Source organism: Sturnira hondurensis, unplaced genomic scaffold (assembly GCF_014824575.4).
Source record: "Sturnira hondurensis isolate 20B ecotype Veracruz unplaced genomic scaffold, ASM1482457v3 Scaffold0000867, whole genome shotgun sequence".
NCBI classification, from domain to species: domain Eukaryota; kingdom Metazoa; phylum Chordata; class Mammalia; order Chiroptera; family Phyllostomidae; genus Sturnira; species Sturnira hondurensis.
In genome coordinates, this window is record NW_028073498.1 from 3300400 (window position 1) to 3306963 (window position 6564).

Genomic DNA, 6564 nt, shown 5'->3' on the forward strand with positions numbered 1-6564 from the left:
GGTGTTCGCAGTGTAGTGGCTGCGACGAACAAATTCACACGGACTGCAGGAATCCTGTGGAGAAAAGGGATGGCATGGCCACTCTCTGAGTGAGAGAGAGGGCCCTGACCCCTGCCTGGACAGGATTTTACTGCTTTTCTGGGAGCATTACCTCATGGAAGGTCCTCATTTGTCATTGTCAGGCAGTAAGGGATCAAACAATAGATAACATTCAAAGGACAATGAGGGCTTATTCTGAGTCAGGGTCAGGGCTAAAGGGCCATAAAACTTTGGGGAATGAACTCACTTGGTGCTTGGACCCTTATCATTTAAATTGAGGTATTAGCAAAGCAGGTTTCACAGGATTTTATGCATTCCTCCTTAGGCCTGATTGCTCAGGGAACTGCCCTTTGCAGCACAGGGCTGCACCACCCTCAAGCATTGTTTCAGGCTTAAGTCGGGCAGGGGAAGTAAGGCAGCCAAGAGATAAGGAGACTTCTCGATAACAGACTGAGGACTCAGGCTGTGTCAAAGCTGAAGGGCTAGGGTCCATCACTCCCTTTTCCCCCCGAGGGCCCCTTCATGACTGCGCCTGTCTTAGATCATCCCTCTCGAGGAATCTTACGCAACCTTGGCTAATTGGTCATTTGCCCAGGGCCAAGCAGGGTGAAGTAAAAGGGGGCAGAGGCAGCACCCCTGCTGGGAAGATGAGCTTTGTCTCCTTAGTGGCTTATGGCCCCAAGTTCTCTTATTCAGCCTTAGTTGTGGGGGGTTACAGCCCCCCTGGTTCTGAAACCAGGCAGGGCGGTTCCCAACACTCAAGAGAAGAGACGCTGGGCATGAGAACCAGGAGGCTGCCTGTGGCACCAGAAAACTCGGTGACGGCACATTGAAGCAGGAAAGCACGCTTAGGTGTGAGGAACTGGGGTGCTGAGGTGTGAGGGAGGCAGAGAACTGTGGTGTCCATAGTCCAAACTTGGTGAAAACCAAGAACCTGGAGCTGCCCGAGTTTGGGAGCTAGGACAGCCCTGTGAAGGTCCTCCTAACTTCATTTAGCCTCTTAAAGGGCCTTGCACATTCAACAAACATTTGTCAGCTAAAATTCTGATCACAACCAAGGTGTTACTAATTTGGGAACACATCGTGGATCCCATTCATCCGCGGGCGTAGCATGGTGGTGCTGGATTCTCAAGGTTAACTACTTTTCATCCAGCAGCAGTCACTGTTACAACAGAGACTCTCTGGCCGACTTCGCCCAAGTCTGCTGGGTTAGACAGAAGTTTCCATCATTTTCCTCTTTTCAGTGGAACAACAACTTCGCGATAAGAAAGTGCCCCTGCATAAGCAATGGAGAATAGGTGAAGGTTGTGCTTTAGAATCAGGAGATTAAATAATTCTCTCTCATTTTTTTACTTAAAAATGTTTCGATTTAATTATATTTTATTCTTAAGATTTTATTTATTTATTTATTTTTAGAGCGAGGGGAAGGGAGGGAGAAAGAGAGGGAGAGAAACATCAGTGTGTTGTTGCCTCTTGCATGTCCCCTGATGGGAACCTGGCCCACAACCCAGACATGTGCCCTGACTGAGACTCGAACCAGCGACCCTTTGTTTCGAAGGCCGGCACTCAATCCATTGAGCCATACCAGCCAGGGCTGATTTATGTTTTAATAATTTTGAAGATTACAGTTGACACTATTATTTGTTTCCAATGTAGAATACAGTGATGAGACATACAACTTTCAGAGTAATCACCCTGTTAAGACCGGTACCCATCTGACCCACACATCAATATTACAGGATTATTGACCATATTCCCTAGGCTGTATTTTACATGCACGTGACTTTTTATAACTGCCAGTTTGTACGTCTTAATCCCCTCCCTTTTTGCCCCCAACTCCACTCCCATCTGGCAACCATCAAGATGCTTTTTGCATCTATGAATTTCTTTTTGTTTTGTTTGTTCATTTATTTGGGATTTTAGGTTCCATGTAGAAGTGAAATTATATGGTACTTGTCTTTCTCTGCCTATGTCACTTAGCATAATGCCCTCTAGGTCCATCCATGTTGTCACAATGGCAAAATTTCACTCTTTTTTATGACTGAGTAATATTCCATTGTATACATGTACAGTCTTTTCTACATTCACTTGTGTATTGATAGACTGGTCTTTGGATTGCAGCGCTTAAACCATTTACATTTAAAGGGATTATTGATAGGCGTGCAAGCTGGGTGGGGGAGGGTCAATGAAAAAACAAGTGGCTCCTGCCCACACCCCCGTCTGGGAGGACGCTGTACCTCCAGCCCTCACTCTGAAGCCAGAGAATGCAGTTCCTCTCTGATGGCCCCAGTGATTTGCAAGCTCCTGCCCCAACACTGGAGCTCTGAGCAAGTGAGTCTGCCAGTGAGGGAATCCCTGCACTGGCCCCTCAAGGGGAGTGCCTGGGACTCCAGCAAGCAGCCCTCCCACTCAGCCAAAATCCCTGCTGGCTTCCACAGCCAGAAGGTTCAGGGATTTGTCTTCCTGGCACTGGGACCCCTCCCTCCCTGGTGGGGGCACTGCAGCCCGGATATCCCACCACCACGGTTTCTTAACTGCTGCACTGTGAGTATGGGCCCTGCCACTTTAGCATCTGCAAACCTCCTACCAGTATCAATGTGGCTTCTGAATATCCTTAATTATACGGGACTTCCGTTTAGGTTGTCTTCAGGCTGTTTCTGAATGGGGTTCTGTTGTTTAGTTGTAAATTTTGATGCACTGGGGGAAGGTGAGCACAGCATTTGCCTATTCTGCTGTCTTGATGAAAATTTCTCCCTTGCAATTTATGTGGTGGGGGGGGGGGGCAGAAATCACATCCTTTGTTCTTTAGTTTTGTTCCAGAATTTGCTGATTGCATTCCACGGTGTTGTTTCACATGTGACTTCACAGAGTGGGACTGATAGGCCCATTTTAACATGAAATTGAAAACAAATTTATGTCAAAATGACATAATACAAAATGGCACCAATTAACACACTCCTCTCCCCCTTTAAAAGGCAAATAATGACAATGCCAGCACCACAAAAGGATAAGATGTGGGCGCAGAAGTACTCAGGTGAAAAGCATGGTCAAGTCTGTGAAGAGGTATTATTAAGAGATGATGTGGCCCTGACCGGTGTGGCTCAGTTGGAGCATCATCCTGTGTACCTGAAGGTTGTGGGTTCCATTCCCAGTCAGACACACACCCAAGTTGCAGGTTCAATCCCCAGTCGGGGTACATACAGGAAGGTAACCAATCAATGTTCCGCTCTCTCTCTCCACCTCTCCCCCCACCTCCTAGAAGGAAATTACATGGTGGGCTCCCTTTGATGTAGTGTGTCCAAGAACTTTCTAGCAATGACATATAACTTTCTTAAGGAGGGGGATCCCTGTTGCTGACCTTTAAAAAGCATAGATGGGACATTGTTTGCTGAAGCTGTTGCAGGGCAAATGTGCCCAGTAGGTAGATTTCCTACCCGGTATTTTAGGACTTGAGTAACCCCAGTTGAGAACCATAGCACCTTCTTTTGCCCCTGGTTGTTTGAATTAGCGTGATGGGTGTTAGGACAAAGTCAGGACTGGAGATCGACCTTTGGTGGGGGGATGAGACGTGGGAAGGGGAGGGCTCTGGAGGTCCGTCCTGGCAGGTGGGCTGGCATGAGACCACTCAGACTCTCCAAGGCTTCGGAGAGATGACTTGTCTGGGAGCATCTCTCTGATCTGGCGGGGATACCAGTGCCTCCTCAGGACTGGGTTGGGCCTCTGAGGAGGTCAAAATAGCATAGACGAATGATTTACCAACTGAAGAGGGCTTGAGACTCACCTGGCAATTTCACAACACAATTTAAAAATCCCTAACAGTGACTCGGTGGGCCAACTCTCAGAAAGCGCCCACATCTGGAGTGGAGCTCAGGCCCCTGCACTTGAACGGGCTTCCTGGGCAGCTCTGACACAGTGGTCGTGCAGTGTGACCAGAGAACCGCCTAAACTGAGTGGCTTTGGCAGTCAGAGTGGGCAACATTAACAAGTGCAACAGGCATAGCTGTGAACAGGACTATTCAAGGAAAACAGATACATAGTGAAGTGTCTGGCATCAATGTGAGCAGAGGCCATTGTCCCTTTTTTAAGCCCTCCCTGCAAGAAGCTGGTAAGCTGGTGGCATCTGAGACTCCATCAACCTGGCTAACACTGTTTGACCCACTTTGTAGATCCCCAGAGACTCTGCCCCACCCAACTTACGGGCCCGCCCCAGTTACTTTTTCTTATGAATGTCTGGTCTTGGCTCATGCTTCATGACTTCCTAAATCCTATCAAACAAGAAACAGCTGGCCTCAGTGAGACCCAGGCCTACCACTAGCAGCAGCCAGCCTAGATTCACAGTTTGGCTTTGCATGGGAGTGTCCAAGCCCAGCACAAGTAACAGGCAGCTCAGATTGCTTTATAACTCAGGCAGGGTGCCCCAGGCTAAACACAGGTGGGGGCTGACCTTGGTCTGCACCACACAGGAAACCCCAGAGCCTTTGCACCCCATGGACAGCTGCAGACCACATCGGAGCACTCCCACCCTGCCCGCACAGCTGATCCTCCACAGAGGGCAGAGGTTGGTGATTAAGTGATCACAGCCAATCCTTGCAGCTGACTGGCCTGGGTGAATCCCTCCCATTGACCTGTCAACAGCAACCAAGGCTCAACTACAAAAGAAGGGTGTACTCACCTTGAGTACCCAGTTTAGGTGATATAGGTGAGGTTTTGCCACTGGACACTACAGAACACCTACATTAAGCTGGTGAGCAGGGAACTACCAAGACAGGAAATTTAAGCAGCTCTACCTAATACATAGAAACAAACACAGAGAGGCTGCCAAAATGAAGAGACAAAGAAACAGGGCCTGAATGAAAGGACAGCTCAAAACTCCAGAAAAAGAGCTAAATGAAATGGAGATAAACAATCGATCAGATGCAGCATTCAAAACATTGGTTATGAGGATGCTCCAGAAACTTAGTGAGGACCTCAACAGCACAAAAAAGATCTAGTCAGAAATGAAGGATACAGTAATTGAAGTAAAGAACAATTTACAGGTAAACAACAGAAGAATGGATGAAACTGAATCAAATCAATGATATGGAACATAAGGAATAAAAAAACAACGAATCAGAACAAGAAAAAGAAAAAAGAATCCAAAAAAAAAATGAGGAGAGTATAAGCAGCCTCTGAGACAACTGAAAGAGGTCCAATTGGCATCATAGGTGTGCCAGAAGGAGAAGGGAAAGAGCAAGAAATTGGAAATCTAGTTGAAAAAATAATGAACAAAAATTTCCTAATTTGATGAGGAAATAGACATGCAAGTCCAGGAAGCACAGACAGTCCCAAACAAGATGGATGCAAAGAAGCCCACTCCAAGACACATTGTAATTAAAATGCCAAAGGTTAAAGATAAAGAGAAAACCTTAAAAGCAGCAAGAGAAAAGAACTTAGTCACCTGCAGGGGAGTTGCCATAAGTTTGTCAGCTGATTTTGCAAAAGAGACTTTGTATGCTGGAAGGGAATGGCAAGAAATATTCAAAGTTATGAAAAGCAGGGACCTACAGCCAAGATCGCTCTACCCAACAAAGCTATCATTTATAATAAAAGGGCAAATAGAGCTTCCCAGACAAGCAAAAAACTAAAGGAGCTATCCTCACCAAACTATTATTATATGAAAAAGAAAAAGATCAAAACTATGAACAATAAAATGGCAAAAAATACAAATCTATTAACTACCGAATCTGAAAAAACAAACTAAGCAAACAAGAACAGAGATAGAATCCTGGATGCAGAGAAAGTTTTAATGGTTGCTGGATAGGAGGGGGTTGGGGGGAATGCGCGAAGAGGTGAGGGAATGAAGATGGAGATAGGTAGGTACAGAATAGCCATGGGGAATAGCCATGGAGAACCTCACCTATATCACTGTAGATCCCCCGGTGCAGGAAAGGGAGCAGAACCTGTGCATGAACCATGAACATGAACAATGTTGAGGGAATTGCCTGAGGCTATGGGGGGGTGCTTCGTGGAAGGGAGAAAAGGGGGGGAAATTAGGACAACTGTAATAGCATAATCAATAAAATATAATTTTAAAAAAGACAATGAAGTGTGGCATAGAAATCCTGTAAAAGTTCAGTGACATCATCAAAAATGGTCGAGGCATCTAAGGGTCTCAAATTCTGGAGCGTGTGGCATGGTCCTGAGCGATAAGTTGCTGCGCTTTGTTTTATCCGCAGCAAAGAAAGAGACTCAATCTCGGTGGGCCTCCTGGGGTTTTGGAGGCGACGTATTTCACTGGGGGACGTGCAGTGCTGGCAGTGCCGCCCTACGTACTAGGTAATCCGCAAGGCTGCCAGTTTGGACTGGGACGCAGAGCAAGAAAGTCTTCTGCAACAGGCGCGTGCTGTGCCAGGAAACCGACCGTCTTAGAGTTGTTTGTGGCTCACAGGCTGCTGCAGGATTACAGTGGTTCCAAATCATACAGCAGAGTCTAGTGGAATGCTGGCAAACCATGGAAATCCACTTAGAAATCAGGCCCTGGGCTTT